Source organism: Cynocephalus volans, chromosome 11 (assembly GCF_027409185.1).
Source record: "Cynocephalus volans isolate mCynVol1 chromosome 11, mCynVol1.pri, whole genome shotgun sequence".
In the NCBI taxonomy this organism is placed as follows: domain Eukaryota; kingdom Metazoa; phylum Chordata; class Mammalia; order Dermoptera; family Cynocephalidae; genus Cynocephalus; species Cynocephalus volans.
The window spans coordinates 34165287-34187648 of NC_084470.1; the positions used below are offsets into that span (position 1 = coordinate 34165287).

Sequence of the window (22362 nt, forward strand, 5' to 3'; positions counted from 1 at the left end):
AATGAAGTGCTGAATGCATAAACACTTACTAAGGAGAGTTGATTGCAGCTACAGGATGCCTTTTAAGTTGAATATCCCGTTTGATCCAGGCATAGGGGTGGGAATATGGTTGAGGTTGTTTATTGCTACTTTCCTAAATATGGCTTCAGAAACACTATTCAATAAGAAGAGAAATGGGCTCTCGTTAAAGACTGTTGTATAAAAGGATTCATCTGGATCTTGCTTCCTTTGCCTGACACTTTTAATCGCTTATTAAATTTTTAATCACTTATTTAACTGCTAAGATAAAGTAAGTTTCTTTAGTGTCATGAAGAACATCCACTACCATGTTTTAAAAAATACTGCAAATCAGTATCTCATGGTTAAAGAAAAATAAATAAAACTACTTTAAAACAATCAACCACATTGTATATCGACAAAATAAAATAAAATAAATAAATAAATAAAAGTTAAAAAAAAAAACTACTTTAAAACAAAGTTTTCACTCTAGAATACATTTGTTCCCTTGAACACTGAAAGGTCCACTTCATAATTAGTTTTTACTTGACTGCTAACATTCCATCATTAAAATATCAGGTAACAACCAGAAAATATCTCTGAGGACCTAGAGATGGCATAAAACCACAATTTTAAGAGGATCCTATAGTTGTTCATTGCCTCCGATAAACCAGAAATGACTGTTTGAAAGCATGTGTATATGTTCCCGTGAATAAATTACAAATGCCAGTCAATTTGCTAAGTGTTTTATATACTTAAAAATAACTTTATATCCTTATAAGATACTTTGATTTAGCCTTCACCTGAAGTTCTGAAAGTGAGAAAATTCCAGAAGTTAAGGAAATTTCCCAAGGTCATACAGGTGGCGTGTGGTGATTCTCCATAGTAAGGTCACTAGAAGCAGTGAGCTAAAACTACGGAATTGTTCTTATGATCAGCAATATGGGGAGTGACAACCGCAAATACAGATATTATATTTAAACTTGGTGTGGCCACACACTAAAGCCAGAGTGTGATAGTGTTGGTATTTATTTCATTACAATCTATCCTGGTAAAGATTTCCCTAGTAATACCCTATTTCTAACAACTTTTCCTCTGGATTGTCACGTTTATTTTATGTCTTGATCTGAAAATGGCACATAGCATAGATCATGGTAATCCTAAGCTAACTTTCCTATTTACAGTAAATTTTGCTAACAAAAGTGTAGAATAAACAAAGCCATGGATTTTCCAATCCCTGTGACAGCTATATTAGTGTCTCTCCTGACCCCAGAGGATAATAATGTACATTTATACCAAAGATGGCATAAGATCAGAGACACCAGATTCTCTATGCCTAGGGTTTAGTAAAGTATTAACATTTCTTAAGGCAACAAGTTCCTTTCATGAGACAGGCTTAGAGGAATTAATATCAAAATGCTTAACTTTCAGCGCTTCTACTGTGTGGCATATTTTTGACCACATAGCGGAGCACAGATCTGTTATTTTCTAAGCTTGCAGTTAATTGGAAATGAATACAAAATTATATTTTTATTTTAAATTTAATATATAGATCTTGATTCCATAAAGATAGAATTACTATTAATTTATAACAAGATGTGGATTTTCACTTACCTTTATTTTATCAGTGATAAAGGGGCCTTTTGTAAAATTAAGAAAGTATATTTTAAGATTATGCCTTATTCAAAATAAATCAACTATTCCATATATTGCATATAAATGTACATTGCATACATATAGCAGATTTTCTTTAAACATTAAATTACCAATTATAATTCTTATCCATTCAAAAGAATCTTAAATGGATGATCGTGTTAACTGCGTATACACTTGATATGATGTAATCAGTATTACCTCTGTGATCTTCCTCCCCCAAATCCATAACCCTTGTCTAACCATGAAAAAAACATAAAACAAATCTAAATTAAGGACACTGTACTAAAGTCCTGACCAGTATTCCTCAAAACTATCAAGGTCATCAAAATAAGGAAAGTCGAGAAACTGTCACAGTCTAGAGGAGCCTAAGGAGGGAGACATGACAACTAAATGTAATGTTAGATCCTGGATGGGATTCTGGGGACAAAAAAAGGACATTAAGTAAAAACTTAGAAACTCTGAATAAAGTATAGGCTTTAGCCAATAATAATGTATAAATATTCCTCATTAGTTGTAACAAATGTACCATAGTAACGTGAGATGTTAACAATAAGGGGAAGTAAGGTATATGGGAACTCTGTTATATTCTTGCACCATTTCTGTAAATCTAAAAATATTCTAAAATTAAAGTTTATTAAATTTAAGAAAAATAGAATTATAACCAGTCAACAAATAGTGCATAATTCCAGTTACTTTGAAGAATCATAGTCAGAAGAGACACTCATAGTTTTATAGCATAGCCTTCTTGACTTTTAGATAAGGAAGTTTCAGTAAATTTCTCAAGGTCATATAGGGCTCTAAGGCAGAAACTAGGATTTACTGCTGCATCTCCCAATTGCAAGCTTAGTGCATGTTATCCTACCCTGCAATGACTCATGCACTCAAACTTCATTCCATCAACAATTACTAAGCAGCTATTTTGCGCTAAGTTCTATGCTAAGCAACTGGAGGTAAGAAAGCCAATTAACAAGATCATGTACTTAGTGGCAAATAGTTTATGAGATATCCACAATGACTCAAAATGTAATAATAACTGTTATAAACTTAATAGACCTTAATCTGTTTTGTTCATTGCTATATCCTTGCACTTAAACTTGACATGAAATAGCACTTGATAAATATTTATTGAAAGAAAAAATGAATGAACAGATGAATGAATGAATGTACAACAATATTAGCTCATCATTGTGCAAGCACTTTTAAAGCAATCACAGCTATTAACTCATTCAATCCTCATAAAAATCCTAGAGGCACGTATCATTTTTATCTCCATTTTAGAGAAGAAACTGGGATTTGGAGAAATATGGGAACTTGCCTAACACCAGAACTGCCATCAGGTAGCACAATGATTTGAACTTAGTCTGGCTTAGTTGCAAATGCTCTTCATTTATTTTTTATTGCTAAAATTTAGAGGCTTCTTTTGGTAAAAGAATTTGAATTAGTCATAATTTATTATGCATGCTGAAAGGTAACATCTTAAATATTTGACTTTAAAAGAAGCTAAACAAGGTCTGAGCTAGAGTCAATCATGTATATCCAATCATCCATTTATGCTAACGTATTAATTTTCTCAAATCCATTTAGAAGGTGGGAAGAAAAGGAAAACGTACAGCTCTCAAATAAGCTCTTGTGCAGAATGTAAAAATAAACCAGAGGCCTTCTTCACTGCACCCCTATTTTCCCCAAAAGATGAGAAAGTAGGATAGTGATTCACTTTTTTTAGTATTTTCCAAAGGCTGATTCAGATTTCTTTTTACTATTCAACAATGACTCCAGGAACAATATATGTGACAGGGAGTTGAAAATAATGGGTGGGATGCAGTGGGAAGAGAAAGATTTGACATGGTTTGGGCTTGCATTGCTGTGCCATTTTTCTGCCAGCACCCTGTAGCAAATATTCATTATTGCAACTGTCGCTATTTGGCTTTGACATTAAAACAGATTGCTAATACTTTGTGCAATGGGGATTTTTGAGAATGAAACGAGACATGTCAGTATTCAGAGTGGTCCACTTGTGACCCTCTTCTTGTATAAAAACACTAAAAATACTTTTCTTTAAAAAAAATCCACAAAGCGTAAGAAAGGATTGCAGAAAATATTAACAACTTGAATTCTGGATAATAAAACACAGCAGCCAAGTTACATGGTCTGGTTAAGAAATTTATTCCTCTAGTAATAGACTTCATAACCCAAGTGGGAAAACCACAGGTGAGTTATGTACGTTTCCTCCCAGGTAACAGGGATTAATGTTATGACCCAAAGATGCTCATCACATTTTCCTGTAGATTGAAGACTCAGAATTACATCCAATTCACTTTCTTCTGTCCTGTATGAATTTAAGTCTCACTCAGACTTGCTAGCAAGTGAGTAAAACATCTGCTTCGTCTTAAATACCCTGACATTCTGAAGTATGGAAAGGTGCTTCACAACAAAAAATATCATGGTCTTTAGAAATTATTACTGGCTGCTTTCTTTCCTATCAATTTTATTTATGTTAACCAACATTTACTGAGGACAGTGCTACACTCTTAGACCCAGGGAGGAACAGCCCCTGAACTGGGCTTTGCTTTGCAGTCTTGAGGGCTCCACATATCATAAGACACTGAAACAGAAGTCCTTCTATTTTTGTAGATTTTGATCTTGTAAACAACTTTTTATGGGGTTAAGTAACCAGTTGAGTAAATTGGAATTACAGGAAAGGGAAATGAGACCTGAACAGGGTGCCCCAAAGGCCAGAATAGAGAGGCTGAGAATTCACGTGTGTGTGTGTGTGTGTGTGTGTGTGTGTGTGTGTGTGTACACGTTGGAGGAAATCACAGCTTGTACCTGGAAACCAGAGAAAGAGTGGCTGCTTTTGTAAAAATGTGGCCACCCCAAATCACCAAAATGTATGTCTAAGCAGACAAAGACCCCAATAAACATTCTGTCCCTCCCATCTGCTAGGGTGGTATAGTTATAGGAAGTGCTTCACACTGCCCGGAAATCCTGAGTCCACAAAATGAGAACAGGAAGAAATGGAGCATTTGCCTCCATCTGTGTGCTAGCTGATTTGAGTGGATCCAGTCCCCACCCAGAAATCCTGGCTTTGGGTATAGCTTCTGCTCTGTTCGCATAGATCTGTTTTACCACTTGGTAGGGCTTGGGGCTGACTCCAGGTTACAGGGAAATCCCTGAGGGACAGGCTGTGGGGGCTGCTGGGTGAAGCTTGATAAAATATTTAGATATATGGCATACAGTCTCCATTGATAAACTTGCCCTGGCCCAGAAAGTTCTGGAGGTGCGTCTGATTGAACCCCTCCCATGTGTCAGAGCCTGTGTCATTGAGGTTAAAGAAATAAATGCAGAATAACTTGTATATGAAAGACTAACAGAGCTCTAGCACAATAAGAGTGGAGGAACAACAGATTCACTCTCTTTGAGGAGGATAAGGAGGAGGTGTTAGTAGAAAAGATTAAGAATGAGTTGTAAATTGAACTCTGATTTTATTACATCTCTAATGGTCTGTGACTTGGAAGTGCCATAAAAAAAGTGATTCCATGTACTTTTAATCAAGTGACAAGTACTCTCCCATAGTGATCTGTGTGAAACTCTTAACGTACTAAGGCATCAGGTGAGTAATTTTACCTTTACATCATTTGAACTAGATTTCCCGTATCTTGTTAAAAATTGTAGAAAGATAAGAGATTTTAAAAACTTACAAAAAACAAAAATATTAAACTGTAGCTTTTGAGATGCTTTTCAAAGCTGCCCAATCTATGGTATGTTTGAGGTAATTATATCAAGAGTAGATTCATGCATCGAGATATGGTTAGCTGTTGAACTCACTTTGTGCCACGTATATCATATGCAGATTAGAATATAAATTATTCTGATGAAAAAGTATTTGAAACAGAGCCTATTAAAAATTTTCGACTTTTGGATTTCCTTCTTGAGGCCAGGGACCAATTAGTTTCACAGGCACTGGCCATTTTCAAGATAGATTATGTGATTTGAGAGGGCAATGTGAGATAACATTCATTTCACAGGATAATTTATCCCAAATTTAGGCTACTCCTATCACTCACTAAAACTGTGAATCAGGTTGCCATGGTTGCAGAAACACTAGGAAGGGGGTGGTGATCAGGACCAGGTCAAAGAAGGCTTGACATGGGTCAGACAACAGAGGGTGGAGCTAATGAGAAGCAGGAGGGGCAGGAGAATCAGGCCCAGCCGGAGGGAGAAGCTGAGGCTCCTGCTGCACAGAGATCTCAGCCAGAATTGTCCAGTTCCCCAGGGAGTTAAGCAGGATTCAATAGCTGGCCAACCAAAACTGAGATCTACTTTATATCTCCAAACCCTACATCTCTAAAATGTCCATGACCTTGAAATGGACCTCTCTAGTTTGAACTGGGATTTTGCAAGTAAAAGCAGGCTTGCTCTCTCTAGGCAATGGTTCCACCTGTTCCTCCATCCCCCCCAAAAAGCTAAATGAGTAAAGCAGGCCAACTGACAATGATCGTGTTAGGGGTAAGTCCAGTTTTACCAGATGCTTTGATGATTACTTTGGTAAAAGCTTAAAATATAAGTTTTATGTTTAAATGTTAGCACCTGTATGTTTGTGCACGTGTGTGTGTGTGTGTGTTTGTGTGTGTGTGTGTATGTGTGTGTTTAAAATCCTGCATGGGCCAAAGTCCTCTGTGTGCTCTATGTGGGGTGTGGGGTGCCATCTTTAAAAGGTACTCTGGGGACATGTGCCTGTTCTCCAAATGCTGCTCAGTTCCACAGTGGTTAAGAGACTGGTCATATGGCTTTACTTAAGCTCTCCCTCAGAACACAAGGTCGCTATTTTAAAAAGAAATAAACCGATTAGTTAGTACTTTTTTTTTCTCTACCAGGTAATTTGCCCTCTCTCCTTTTAGAATCTATAAAGAAGGAATTCATTCTAAGCTAGAAGCCTTGGCATGTCTTTCCAACCTAACTTAACCATCCCAGTGGTGTCCTTGGTTGATAACATTAACCTCAGCAATCTATATCAATGCACTATCATGTCAGAGCCTCAGTTTCTAAAAGTTGATGGGGATTATACTCCCTTACTCCTGTAGTATATAAATTTACTCCACAGAATAGCACCTGCTAGGTAACCAGTAATTGATAAATATAGAACTGCTGTCATCAAATTTGGTCTCTTAGGCATTTGCCTTTCTTTCAAAACTTGGGGTCATGTCCCTGTAAAGTGCTAGATTGAAAATTGGCAGAGCGATATAAATAGCATATCTTTGACGTCCTAAACTAAGTTTTTATCCTTAATCATTTTCCCCTTATACCTTTTAAAAGATTGCTTCTTTCACTCTTTTCTTTATGCCCTTTTGGCTCTCACAACATCCAACTGTGATGGAGACAATTTGGGAACTTTCATGAATGGAAAATAATCTTATTACTGTAACTAGTAATTTGGCAACTTTAGTATGTATAAGAATCACCTGAAGGGTTTGACAAAACACAGATTGCTAGTCCAACCACCAGAGGTTCTGATTCAGTAGATATAGGGTAGGATCTGAATATGAGCATTTCTAACGAGTTCCTAAATATCCCTGTAGCTGCTGGGCTGAGAACCACACTTCAAGAATCACTACTGACAATCTGCCAATCATTTTCCAGTTTAGATGAACTGGTTTCAGCTGTAAAGATAAATGTCAATTAAATAGCAAGCCAGGAAAGTAAGAAAAGGAAAATGAGAGATTGATTGACCAATGTTTTTGATTGCCTATGACTGAGGGAGCTCCTGGGATATTCAATGCTAAAACTTTCAGTGCTAAAAGAGAAACATCCCAGTAAGCCAGAACAAGTTGATCACCCTAAGAGGGGAATTTAGAAAAAATTAGAAAACAACTTTAAAAAATATATTTTAGATGCTACCTAAGCAAATGACAAACATTATTGACAGATGCACTTTTGAGATATATGTGATAATAAATGAGGAAGGATGGAAACATATTCAGATCTTCAAAGCAGAGAAAAATAACTAGGCAAGAAGCCTAATTAACCTTGCATTTGGCAGTTTAAACACAGATTTCTTTTGTAAGAAGAGAGTCTTCTCTCCCTAACTTAGGGTCTGTATGTTTCTAAGAGATTTATTCTTTACTTTGCTTGTAGACATTTAATACAAAGCACAGTTCATCATCTTCAAACATAAATTAATCCAAAGTTAGTTAAAAGATTCTTAGGCCTTGGTCTAGTTAATTGGGTGGGATCTGGCCACTGTACATGCATACCAATTACCAAAAGAACTGGTGAGTTTTGTCAGAATTTGTGATCTTTCTGATAAATACTACAGAAGGCAATGGAATACTGCTCTGCTATAAAAAAGAATGAAATACTGCCATTTGCAATAACATGGATGGACCTAGAGATAATTATATTAAGTGAAACCAGTCAGGGAAAGAAAGAGAAATATCACGTTCTCACTTATTTGTGGAAGTGAAAAATAAATAAATAAATACACAAATAACCCCCGGGGGGTGGGGGAGGGAAGAAGACACAACAATTACAATTCCTTGAAGTTGACAGGACAAGCGAACAGATATGAGGTTGTTGGGAGAGAGGGGGGAGAGGAGGAGGGAGGGAGGTTTCGGTAATGGGCCTCAATAATCTACCACATTGTATATTGACCAAACAAAATTAAATTTAAAAAAAAATACTACAAAAGGGAAAGAAAGGGGCGGACAAAAAGAAAACCAATTTATTTCAAAGCTATTTTAAGTGACTTGGATGCCACTAGTTTAGAAAGCTGCTTTTTCAGGCTTCTAATAGAGATTTTTTTCCCTCTCAGTAAGGCAGAAAAAAATCTTTCAAAATCTATGAATGTTAGTTCCTCCATTACATGAGCTTTCAGAGGGAAAAAGTACTGCACGCTGCAGTAACAGTTCCCATTTCATTAATAAGAAGACCAGTATATTGAAAGAGTAGATTTGAAATCTGGCAAAAAAGTCAAGGCATGCTTTTTTCAGCATCTTCCTTGGTAGTTTACTTGTTATATATATATAACAAGTAAATATATATAAATAAATAAATATATATAAATAAATATAATAAATAATTATAATAAATATAAATATATATAAATAAATACAATTATATATATATATATATATATATATATATATATATATATTAGTAGCTTTCTTTCTTTTGGCCACGTATTCTAGGTTAAAATTAAGGATTTGTCTTATGTCCTTAACCTGTATAATATCTAACTAGTAATAATTAGTATATGACAAATCACAAATCTTGAAATTTTTACTAATTAAAATTGAATACAAAGTGAGGGAGAGCTTGCCTTTGGAGTGGTGAATTTAGAATGCGTAGAGAATTTAGAATGTGGAGACAGTCACACCAAATCATTCAGGATGCAAATCCTCAGTCTGGAATCCTGTTAGGTGGCCCATATAATAAAAATGAAATAATAATGGTTAACTCTTCAATTTTTTGTACCATAGAGCTGTCTTGAAGATTAGAAAACAAGCTCTCATAATGGAGGGCACAATGATAAAACATTTAGGATTGCTATAATTTAGAACATTATCCCATCTGGTCTCAGGCATTTTATTGTATGTGCAATAGTTACTTAGCATTTTTCATTATAATGTTAGTGTTTCATAGATTAACTGTGCAGAAAGCATGTTAATCACCAGAAAGATACCATGATGTAACTGATATGTACTTGCCACAATCCATTACTTAGCTATCTAGATTATAGGGCTTTTTAAATATTTCAAGGCATTTCGAAAGGAGTTTTAGGGAGTAAATTCCACTGGACAAAGTATGGGAAATGGTTGGCAAAGACGAGAAAAACATAGAAATAGAAAGGGCCTTTACAAAAATTGAGAAAACATTTATTTTTTTATTGACAATTTTTCAACTAGTGCTGAATTCTAATTCAACTGTTAGCTCAGTTGTCTCAAGACTCAAACTACGAGTCATTTCATTCAAAATAGTAATTTATTATTATTTTTTTCCCCTTGTAGAGAGGGAAGAAAGAGGAAGTTTACAATATAATAAATTACCTCTTGATAGAATTTCTCTCTTCAAAGCAATTGTTTCCATGTTGTGTTAATATATTTCAGCCAAGAAAAATTTTTTTAAGAGTTGGAAGACACATAAAAAATAGAGAAAATGTGCAAATCAAAATAGAACAGGAGAAATCTGAATTTTACTCATTGTTTACTAAAAGGTTGGCTTCTGAGATTGATAGAACTGCTTGGAAAATAATAAAGTTGTGGAACAAATGCCCTCTTTTTCAGCAAAGTCAACGAATCTGTTTATAAGATGGTAAGATTCCTTTTTATCTACAGAAACTATATAAACCAGATGTTCATGAAATTCCAGATATAAAATTATCTCTTCTGTCATTCCTGTAGACTATCACGTGGTTCCAGAAACTGCAAGCTACAGAAGAATGCCCCTTGCACAAGAATTTATTACACCATGTAATTTTTTCACTTTTGATAATAAATTCATTGTAACTATATCACCATTTCACCAAAATGCTAATTGAAACAGGAATAATAGTCAATCTCTCTTTTTGTTCCTAAATGATGCAGAATAACTGGTTTCATTTTCTTTAGGCCTCATTTAAAAGACTTTATTTTGGCATTAAACATCTTCAAATCTAATCATTCTGGGTATATATTTAGGAAAACGGGACAGATTGGTTAGCTCTATCAACCAATACTTAATTTAATAATTTAAAATAAGTATATTTTTAAGGTAGAGCTGTGTTAATAAAGGATATATTGTCTGAGAATTAGTTTCAAAATAAAATTTTATTATCTCTGAAACTGTCAGTACCGGCCATTCTGATCCTGTAGAATGCTAAGTATTTTTATAGCTACAAAAGGATAAAAATCTAGTCCCCTCTGATCTGACCTCTCAGAAGATTCTGGCATTTTCATTCCATTTCACCCACTGGGATCTTGCTTCATGAGTCAAATCAGAACATCATATTGGAGCACATTTGATATGAATAGAAGTTCTGAAATTTCGCCATTAATTTAGATCAATGATGTTTGGTTAATTCTTAACCAAACTTCAGAGAAGAGTCATTATTTTACTTAGGATACATATTTGTACAGCTGTTTTTAACTACTGCTATTTCTATTACTATTAACAAACCCAAACTGAAAATTAAAAGTCAGTACCTTGACTGGGTAAATCGCTTTGTTTCATAGATCACTTTTTAAAGACAGATTAATTTTTGTGGTATAAAAGACATTCTTTTTCATGCATCCTGTTTTCTGTAAACCTGGTTTAAAGAAAAAGTAGTTTCTTTTGGAGATGTTTCTCTAGCAATGGGAAAGCCTGACCCCGGATGTAGGACTAGATCTGTCACGTCTGTACTGGCAGGCTCCTCTTGCTCAGGGAGGAAGCCAAGCCACGAATGCTAGCACTGCAGGACTGGATATGTTGAGTAGAAAGTCTTAGTGGACAGGGAGTGTGTGAGGCAGAGACTACATCCACGCCTGGTAGTTGGAAGGTTGTTGCCAAGCAGTCAAGATGACAGCCAGGCCACAACAGCCAATTCACAGGGCTGAGGAGAGAAGTCGGAGCCAGAAGGCAAGCTGGGTGAGAAGAAACAGGTCTTGGGGTATTTGAGGACATGGCTTAAGACCGTGGCAGGCAGACAATGTGGTGACATTGTCAGGTTATTTTTAGTGTGAAGGCATTACCTCTTGGACATCCCTGTCATGGTTTTATTGAGGAGAGTATTCATGGTCACTACCTGCACCTCCCAGAGCAAAGGAGAAGAGGCAAAGCAATGGATAGTGGCTGAGGGTCTGGAGACTTTGTGCTCCATGTCCCTCAGCGCAGCCGCATGTTAGGAAACTGTGATGACCAGGCAGCTAGGGTGCAAGCTCCTTTATTTCCTACTCTTCTGCTCAGCTCTCCTACTCCCTACCCCAACAAAAATGAAATAACAGTACAAATAAGAGAATAAAAAAAATAAAACACGTATGTATTTCTGTTTTTGAGATTTCAGTTTTCTCCTACGTCACCCCTCATTGAGGACATTTCTAGAGAAAAGCAAATTAAAAACTTCAATTTTCTGGGGAAAAGAAAAAGGAAAGTGACCAAGGATGGGGCAGGCCAGCTAATAAAGCTGAGCTGCACGATCTGCTTCAGTGAAATCATCTTTTCTCAGAAGGTCATTCAGAGAACATCACGTCACGGCTTAGGGCTCAGTTTTGTAAAAATATAATGCTTTTCACCAAAATTAAAGCCAAAATAAATTCACATAGATAATTTAAGCACACAGGCAATTCTAAGTGTAGAGGAATTCTTGAAGAATGCTTAGACATTGAAAAACTAATGTATTTTGTTTTCACACAGCTTTCTTTTCATACAATGCTTGACATATTTATTTTTAGCATTGCAATGCCTTAATTTCAGTAGTCATTTGCTTTTATTTAACACTTCAGAAACATTCCACTGTGACCTGACCTTCAGAATACAATTCCAAAGCCAGTAACAGTTTTCTTTCTGCCTAACTTTCAGTCAGTATAGGTTAATAAATGTTTCCTCAGACTGGAAGCTTAATTAAGTTGAATAGATCTGAAAGAGATAGAAATTATTTGTATTTGCTTATTAACTGGCTTTTTTTTTGTAAGATAAGGCAGAAATAGAAAGGAAAGAGAAAATCAAGAGAGACCTAAGTCTTATTTGCCCTCTAAATTACAGATTTATAGGGAGAGAACTTCTGTGAGCATCTCCTCTTAGAGGATATTTTTATCATTCAGTCCAGATGGATCTATACGATGAACCGATCCATAGAACTTGGATGAAATTCTTCTCTTTCAATCTTTGAAGTTCCCATCATCACAGATGCTCTCTTTCTACTGAAGGATATATCCTGTTAAGATTTCTGAGATGCTAATGGAAATGGTGAGACCAGATATGATGATTTATGAATTCTGATGTGAATATCACTGAAACACATAAATCAATAATAAATTCCAAAGAAGTCTACAGCTGAGTTTGCAAGATACATGTTAGAAAATATACTCAAATTGATAGATTGTGCATCACTCAAAATGACATAAAGACTGTATTTTCAGCTACTTTTCTGTATCATTTTTTGCTTTTTAAAAATTTTATATAGAGAGGCTCATCTAACTATTCCCAAACCTAGCTGTCTACTTTTATAGTCCTATTCTAAACATCATTACTGTTACATGAATCACCTATCAGGGATAACAGTGTGTTCTCTCAAAGTAAACCTAAGTAATTATGAAATTAAACAAATGTATGATAAGGAAAATTTAAAATGTGCACTATAATAGTAGTGCCCTACATTTCTTCAGTCCTTTTCAGTTTTCAAATGAATTTTATATAAACTTCTCTGTTTTTTCCTCAGTAAAAAGACTGTGAAATAAAAATTAGAGATCTTATTTTATAGAAGAGAAAACTGGTTCATTGATATAGTCATACAGCTATTAATTAGCAAAACCATTATCAGTACCAAGATTGTTTAAGGTTTATTGTTGCCACTGGGTAGAAAATATTATCTTTGATCATAAAGAACTAAGTATAAAAAATTGCATAGTATTATTAGGACACTGCAGCAATTGTACATAAATTATCTTTATTTTTACAAAAATATTGCTAAGACAATGTGTATGACTAGCAAACATTATATATTTAATTTTAAACTACTTTTATAGTACTTAGAAAAATATCTATTAAACATTTTGCATAATAATATATTATTTAAATTTAATGTAGCACATCAGATTTCTAATACCTACTTATATTTATCAAAGGACTAAACAAATGCAGGGCACTACTATTATACTGTGTCTTTAAAATTTTATCACACATTTGTCTGATTTTGTAATTATTTAGGTTTACCTGTCTAGCCTTCCATTTAGAAAGAGTAATCATTTAAAAGGTGAAAAAGGAAGAGATATGCTTTTAAAGCAAAGTTTAGATCATATCACTCTTCTCCTCAAACTACCACTATGGCTCCCTATTTTGCCCCATGTAGAAAACCGTGTCCAGCTGAAAGCTTTCCTCCTTATATCAGGAACAAGAAAAAGATGTCCACCCTTGTCACTGCTATTCATCATTGTACTGAAAGTTCTAGCCAGGACCATTAAACAAAGAAAAGAATTAAAAGATACCCAGATTAGAGAGGAAGAAGTAAAACTATCTCTGTTCATAGAAGGCATGATCTTTTAACACAGAAAACGCTAAAGAATCTACAAAAAAACAAAACAAACAAACAAAAAAACCCACAAAAGAGCTAATAAGCTCAGCAAAGTTGCAGAATACAAGATTTATACACAAAAATCAGTTGTATTTCTATACACTCGCAATAAACAATCTAAAAATAAATGTAGAAAAACAATTCCATTTACAATAACATAAAAAATCATTAACTACTTAGGAATAAATTTAACTAATAAAATACAAGACTTGTACACTGAAACCTACAAAACAATGTTGAAACAAATCAAAAAATAACTAAATAAATGGAAAGACATTTATGGTCATGGGTTTGAAGACTTCATACTGTTAAGATGGAAATACTTCTCTAATTGGTCAACATATTCAATGCAATCCCTATCAAAATTCCAACTGCATTGTTTGTAGAAATGGAGAAGCTGACTTAAAAATCATATATAAATACAGGGATGTGAAATAGCCAAAATAATATTGAAAAAGAAGAATAAAGTTGGAGGATTCACACTTCCTGATTTCAAAATTTACTAAAAAGTTATAGTAATCAAAATAGTGTAGCATAAAAATAGATATATAGATCAATGGAATAGGATTGAGTGTCGAGAAATAAACTGATACATCTATGGTTAGTTGATTTTTGAAAAGGATGACAAGACTTTTCAATGGAGAAAAAATAGTCTGTTCAACAAGGGTGAGTTGAGACAAATGGATATCCACATGCAAAAGAATGAAATTGAACCACCACTGCACACCATGTGCCACTCAAAATAGATCAAAGACCTAAATTTAAAAGCTAAAACTATAATACTCTTAGAAGGAAACATATGTGTAAAGATTTGTAACCTTGGCTGAGGCAATGTTTTCTTAAAAATTATCATAAAAGGGCCGAGCCCGTGGCGCACTTGGAGAGTGCAGTGCTGGGAGGGCAGCATCGCTCCCGCTGCGGGTTCGGATCCTATCGGATCCTATATAGGAATGGCCGGTGCACTCACTGGCTGAGTACTGGTCACGAAAAAGACAAAAAAAAAAAAAATATCATAAAAGCACAGGGAAAAAAAAGAAATAATAGATAAGTTGAACTTCATCAAAACTAAAACCTTTTGTGTGTTGGGACCACGTTTTCAAAGCCTCTAGCATCTGTTTTCTGGGCTACAGTCTGAACTAGTTCAGAAATAAACCCTCTTTGTTTTGTATCTCAACCAAACATGATTTAAATAACCAATTCTGCAGCCCCTCCACCCAGAAGCAGGCAAGTAAGCATAGCCGGGGTTCTAGGCAAGGAGGTGAGGGTTGCAGCCCCGCCCACCCAAAAGCAGACAAGAGAGCATATCGAAAACACGACTTCTGCAAGGGCGGCCCACCACTGCCACTGTCATAGCCATGGCTGCTGAAAAAATGGCTCAGTGCCATAATAGTAGCCACACTCACTGTGCAGGTGGCCTGCCAGATGCTCAACTGCATTGACACAAGGAGCGTCATCAGTGGAGACCAGAAAAAGTAAAGGACATCTCTCTCCTCAAAGCCCACTCCAGAGTAATAGAACAAGCAATAGCTATACAAGATGACTAGACATCAATGTAGAATGCTAGAAATGTGAAAACCCAAAAGAATACAGTAATTCTCAAATACCCGACCCTATAGAGCAGGAAACCCTTGAAAAGACTGTAAAGGAATTCCAAGCAACAATTTAAAGGAAACTCACAGAGAAACAAGAAGACTATGTTAGACAACATAATGAAATGATGGGAAAAATTCAAGATATGGAGGAGAAAATTTACAGATATTAATACCTTAAAAAAGAATGTAGCAGAACTCATGGAACTGAAAGATTCACTCAACAAAATAAAAACACAACTGATAGCTTAAGCAGCAGTCTAGAACAAGCAGAATTTCTTATCCTTAACATGGTCTTTTCGAAGTAACCCAGGCACACAAAAAAAGGAAAAAAGAATATTAAAAAACAAAGAAAATCTAAGAGAGTTAGCAGACAACCTTAAGCACACAAACATTCAAATCATGGGTATTCCAGAAGGGGAGGAGAAAGGAAAAGACACAGAAAACCTATTCAACAAAATAATAATGGAAAACTTCCCAGGTGTAGGAAGAGACATGGACCTTCAGATCCAGGAGGCTCAAAGATCTCCAAACAGATTCAACCCAAAAAATCCTCTCCAAGATACACTATAGTCGAACTGGCAAAGCTCAAAAACAGAGTACCTTAAAAGAAGCAAGAGAAAAACATCAAGACACCTGTAAGTGAGCCCCTATCAGACTAACAGCAGGCTTCTTGTATTAGTCCAATTCTGTTGCCTATAACAAAATATTCAGAACTGGGTAATTTATAAGAAAATGAAATTTATTGCTTACCGTTTCTGAGGCTGGGAAATGCAAAATCCAAGGAACACATCTAGTGGTGGCAACAGTGACCATTCACATTGCAAGATGGTGGAAGCAGAGAGAGCAGAGAGAGCAACCTCCTCATGCACTCTCCTTTTAAAGCCCTCAGAACCACACCCATGACCACCATTTTTAATCCATTCACTACTACATGGTCCCACAATCTAATAACCACTTCAAGGCTCCACCCTTCAAATACCATAATAGGATTTCCTGCCCTCTTAATGGTCACAGTGAGGGCCAAGTTTCTAATACATAAAACTTGGGGGACACAATTTAAGCTTCAATGAGTTTGGGGGGACATACAGTACACTACATTTGTCAACTGAAACTCTGCAGGCCAGAAGAAAATGGGATGATGTATTCAAAATACTAAAAGAAAAAAACTGTCAGCCAAGAATACTGTACTCAATGAGTCTATCATTCAGAAATGAGGGAAAAATAGTGTATCTTCCGGACAAACAAAAGCTGTGGGAGTTCACCACCACACGACCAGTCCTATAAGAAATCCTCAAGGAAGTCCTGAATCTGGAATCTGAAAAACGATTATCACTACCATGAATACACAAGAAAAAGCAAAACACACTGGTAGAACAAAAATCCAAACAAGAAAGAGAAAGAAACTAAATCTTACCACCACAAAAAACCATAGTGACAAAGTAATAATGTCCCTACTTTATTTCTGACTTTAGTCATTTCAGACTTCTCTCTTTTTTCTTGATCAGTCTAGTCAAAGGTTTGCAAATTTTGTTGATTTTTTTAAAAAATCAACTTTTGGTTTTGTTGATTTTCTCTATTGTTTTCTACTTCTCTATTTCATATATTTCTGTTGTAATCTTTGTTATTTTCTACTTATATCTGCTTTTGGTTCAGTTAGCTCTACTTTTTCTATTTTCTTAAAGTAGATGTTTACATTACTGATTTGAGATTTTTCTTATTTTTAATATAGGTCTTTACAAATATAAATTTTCCTCCAAGCACTGCATGAGCCCTGCATCCTATAAATTTGATATATTGCACTTTGATTTTTATATCAAAGTACTCTCTAATTTCTCTGTGATTTTTCTTTTCACCCATTGTTTATTTAGGAGAGTGTTTAATTTCCACACATTTGTGAGTTTTCTAAATTTCCTTCTGTTATTGTGGTCAGAGAACATATTTTCTATGATCTTCGTCTTTTTTTTTTTTTAATCTTTCCACAAACTTTTTTTGTTTATTAAAAAAAAGAGGGAAAATTTTCTTTTTTTTTTTTGTCTTTTTTGTGACCAGCCACACCGCGCTCAGCCAGTGAGCACACCGGCCATCCCCATATAGGATCTGAACCCGCGGAGGGAGGGCTGCTGCGCTCCCAGCAATGCACTCTCCCGAGTGCACCATGGGGTCGGCCCAAAAAAGAGGAAAACATTAAACAAACAAACATAAATGTTTATGGAAAGATTTGCATTATCTTTCAATTCTATTTTTCCATGAAATTTTTGAAGTGCCCTTTTGTTTATTTTGTTTTATTGAATTTTTATGAAACTTTTGTTACTAAACTTAGATATTTAATTTGTTTTGATTCCTTTTAATTAAGTGGACTTATTGATTTGCTTAGAAATTAACTTGCCTTTGACAAGTTTATTCATCTTCCCCTGTTGAAATTAATTTGGTATTTGCATGCCTTTGGAAGACTTGAGAGCTGTCTCAAATAATTGCAGAGATAAGATGAAATATATGTAAATTTTAGTAAGTTTAACATCTCCAGTTTTTGTGAAAATTTGAAGCCCTACTTTCTACAGAGTATTTTGTTTTTCATGTTATTCACTTTATGTATTTGTTATTTGAACAAACAAATGTGCATATTCTTTAAAAAAAAAAAAAAAAAAAAAACTTCTGTGTGTCAAAAGACACTATGAAGGGCCAACCCCATGGTGTACTCAGGAGAGTGCGGTGCTGGGAGCGCAGCGGCGCTCCCGCCGCGGGTTCGAATCCTATATAGGGATGGCGGGTGCGCTCACTGGCTGAGCGCGGTGCGGATGACACCAAGCCAAGGGTTGCGATCCCCTTACTGGTCACACAAAAAAAAAGAAAAAAGACACTATGAAAAAAGTGGGGAAACAACCCAGGGAATGGAAGAAAATTTTTACAAATCATATATCTGATAAGGTTTTACTGTCCAGAATATATAAAGAACACTTACAATTCAACAATAAAGAAACAACCTAATTAATAAGCAGGCAAAAGATTTCAATAGACATTTCTTCAAATAAGATATACAAATAACCAATAAACACATGAAAAAATGCTCACCATTAGTCATCAGAGAAATGCAAACCCAAACCACAAGGAGATACCATTTTATATCATTAGAACTGCTATAATAATAAAATAATTTAAATTAAAAACAAAAGAGAAAATAAAACATATTGGCAAGGATGTGGAGAAATCAAAATCCTCATATGTTGCTGGTGGAAATACAAAATGGTGCATCCACTGAGGAGAAAGTTTGGAAGTTCCTCCAAAAGTTAAATACAGTGTTGCTATATGACAGAGAAATTCTACTACTAAGTATATACTCAAGATAACTGAAAATATATGTTCATACATGCATGAATGTTCACAGCACCACTATTTATAATGGCCAAAAGGTGGTAAAAACCCTAAAGTCCATCAACTGATGAATATATAAATGTGGTATATCCATAAGTGGAATACTAATAAGCCATATAAAAATTAAGTACTAATACATGTTATAACATAAATAAACCTTGAAAGCATTATGCTAAGCAAAATAAATCATATATAAAAGACCACACATCTTGTATGATTCCAGTTATATGAAATGTCCAGAAGAGAAAATCCATAGAGACAGAAAGTGGATTAGTGGTTTCTAGGGAGTGGGAGAAAAGAGGAAAGGGGAAATAGGAGGTACAGCGTTTCTTTTGATGGTTCTGGAAATGTTCTGGAATTAGATAGTCACAATGATTACACAACACAGTGATTAAAATCCTCTTGACTGTACACTTTAAAATGATTAAAACAGTGAATTTTATATTATGTGCATTTTATATCTATAACAATTTTTAAAAGCCAATTTCCTTGCAATGGCCAAAGGCCCAGTGTGATCTGGTCCTCCGTTATCTGACTTTATCTCTTTCTGTCCTCTCTTTCACTCCTTCTGTAACCACCACACTGCCCTACTGTCCCTCCTACTCTTCTTAAACCATTCCAAGCATGTTCCCACCTTAGAAACTTTGAGTTTGCTGTCCATCTGTCTGGAATGCTCTTCCCCAGATAGTCAGATTACTCATCCCCCACCATCTCCAAGTCTGTATCCCTTCTCGGTGAGGTTGTGTCTTGCCACCCTGGATAAAATTGTTTCCTCCATGCATCTCTGCAATTCCTCCTTCTCTTCCCTGCTTTCTTTCTCTCCATAGGATTTATCACAGGCAGATATGCTATGTAATATACATAACATCTAAGGGGTGTTTATTATCAGTCTCCCCCCAGTGGAATGTAAACTCTAGAAGTGCAGGCTTTTTAGTTGTTTTGCTCTTTGCTGATCCTTTGCATCTAGAATGGTTCCCGAAACATAATGGATTCCCAATAAATATTTCTTGAATGAAGGAACAAAACAAACCATGAAATAAAGTGATGCTTGGGGAGAAAAATAGATAGTAGGGGGAGGCAGAAAAAGACCCAACACCAGTGTGTGATTGCATTTGTGTGGAAATCATTTTTTATCTCTAAAATTTTTGCTTTCTTTTATTGAAGTGCAATTTAATTAGGTGATTTAAGGAAAGTGGTTATGATTTTTTAAAGCTAATATGATGCTTTGAAAAACAGGATGCTTAAAAAACTTCATCTGTTAGACCTACAGAGTTTCTAAAGTGATTAATAAGTTAATTTAAGAATTACACACAAGTAATTCTTCACTAGCCCTTCCATTTCCAAAGGCCAATAGTTAAATTAGATAGAGTGAATGTGGAAAATTACTTCCTGCATTTGGAAGATTGTGCCAGAAATTATTATTGCCAAGACTTTTTTTTCTCTTTTTCACTCTGCTTGGTCAGAAAGAAGTGGGTAAGAAAGTTGCTGAGTATCTTAATTGAAAAATAACAACAAAACTTTAAGCACATTAAAAAATGATTAATACAAAACCAGTACTGTGCAGAAAAAAGACTGTAAGAAAATTTGAACTCCCAAGCATCAAGTAACTGTGGAATACCTAGAAAATGTGACTCGAAGTTAAGAAACAGATAAAGAGGTTCTCATTTTAAAAGCATAGGTAAAAACATGGAAAAAAAAACTATATTCACTAAATATCATGGTTCTTTAAATCTTGTTCCAAACCTAAATGTATTTTACAGATATTACTAGGACTAGTTATATACTTCATATTTATCCATTATAATTTTATTTTTATAGAAATACCATCATTGAGTAAGAACACATGTTAAATTTTTTTTTAAGTTAATCCTCTGAGGAACTTACCTGCTGAGAGTATCAACCAGGGAGACTTCAGAAGCAATTTTTAACCTTGTAGCTGAGGATAAATAGTTTCAAACATAATAGCCAATAAATTGGTGCAGCCACTTGGGAAAACAGTCTGACAGTTCCTCAAAAGATTAAATACAGAAATTCTGCTCCTACTCAATTTCACACCTACCCAAATGAAATAAAAACATATGTCTATACAAAAACTTGTACATAAATGTTCATAGCAGCATTGTTCATAATAAGCAAAAAGTAGAAACAACCAAATGTCCATTAATGGATGAAAGGATAAATAAAATGTGATTTTTTTCCCATATTTTTACCTATGTTTTTAAAGTGAGAACCTCTTTATCTGTTTCTATCCCTATAATGGAATACTATTCTGCCCTAAAAAGGAATAAAGTCATGATAAAAGCCACATCATAAATGAACTTGGAAAACATTATGCTAAGTAAAAGAAATCAGCCACAAAATACCAGCGTAGGCAAATCTACAGAGAAAGAAAGTAAATCAGCATTTTCTAGGGGAGAGAGAATTCATGGGTAATAGAGAGTGACTGCTAATGGGTATGGGTTTCTTTTTAGTGTTCTAAAATTGAGTGTGGTGATGGCTGCACAGTTCTGTGAATATACTAAAAACCAGTGAATCGTACACTTTACATGGGTGAATTGTATGATAAGTAAACTGTATCTCACTAAAGCTGTTATAAAAAAATTAATGAGCTATGAAAATTCCTAAGTTCTAGCTCCTTTATTTCTTCTTTACTATGAGGGAGCAGGACCAAGTGCTGATTTCTGTCTTCTGGGAAGATAAGAGGGGAACACAGGTTACATTAACTCTTATGTTGGCACAGTGGTGGATTTCAAAAGTGTCTAGAGGGGCAGAACCCCGGTGCTGTTTATGCCTTGAGGCTGCTCTGTAGGGAGACTCATACACCAATACATGCAAATGGGATAGTAGTCATCATGGTCCCAAGCCAAAATGATCCTCCTAGGGCCGAGCCCGTGGCGCACTTGGGAGAGTGCGGCGCTGGGAGCGTGGCGACGCTCCCACCGCGGGTTCGGATCCTATATAGGAATGGCCGGTGCACTCACTGGCTAAGTGCCGGTCACAAAAAAGGCAAAAAAAAAAAAAAAAAAAAAAAAAACAAAATGATCCTCCTAAAAGACAAGTATAATCACTCCTCTGCTAAAAACCTTGCAGAACAAAATCTAAAATCCGAATGATATATCAGTCTGGCCCCTGAAATTGCTCTAGCCATGGTTCCAGATCCTCACCCACACACTGCATTTTAATCCTGTCACGCTATCCTAGATGCCCCAAATGCGACCCTCTTCTCTAGCTTTGTGTGCACTCTGTGGCCAAGGCTCAGCCCAAATGTCATCGTAGAAGCTCCATGATTTATTTTCCATACACTCATAAGCTTGCTCATATTCCAACTTTGGTACAAATCATGTGACTATAATTATTTTTTGAATTAATCATCTTTTCCTCATATTTTGAATTGTGAAAGGATAATGTCTCACACATGGACAGTGCTTAAATAAAGTACTTATTATTTGGCTGAATGGATGAAGCATTGAATCCATGTTGTATTTAACTATCTCCGCTTCACATCTC

The 22362-nt window shown here is 35.3% G+C and overlaps 1 protein-coding gene across 2 annotated transcripts in view; it reads right to left on the reverse strand.

The window, feature by feature from the left end:
• ZNF385D (zinc finger protein 385D) overlaps positions 1-22362 on the reverse strand; it is a 183963-nt gene that overhangs the window by 15352 nt on the left and 146249 nt on the right. The gene's annotated exons all lie outside the window — the stretch shown is intronic.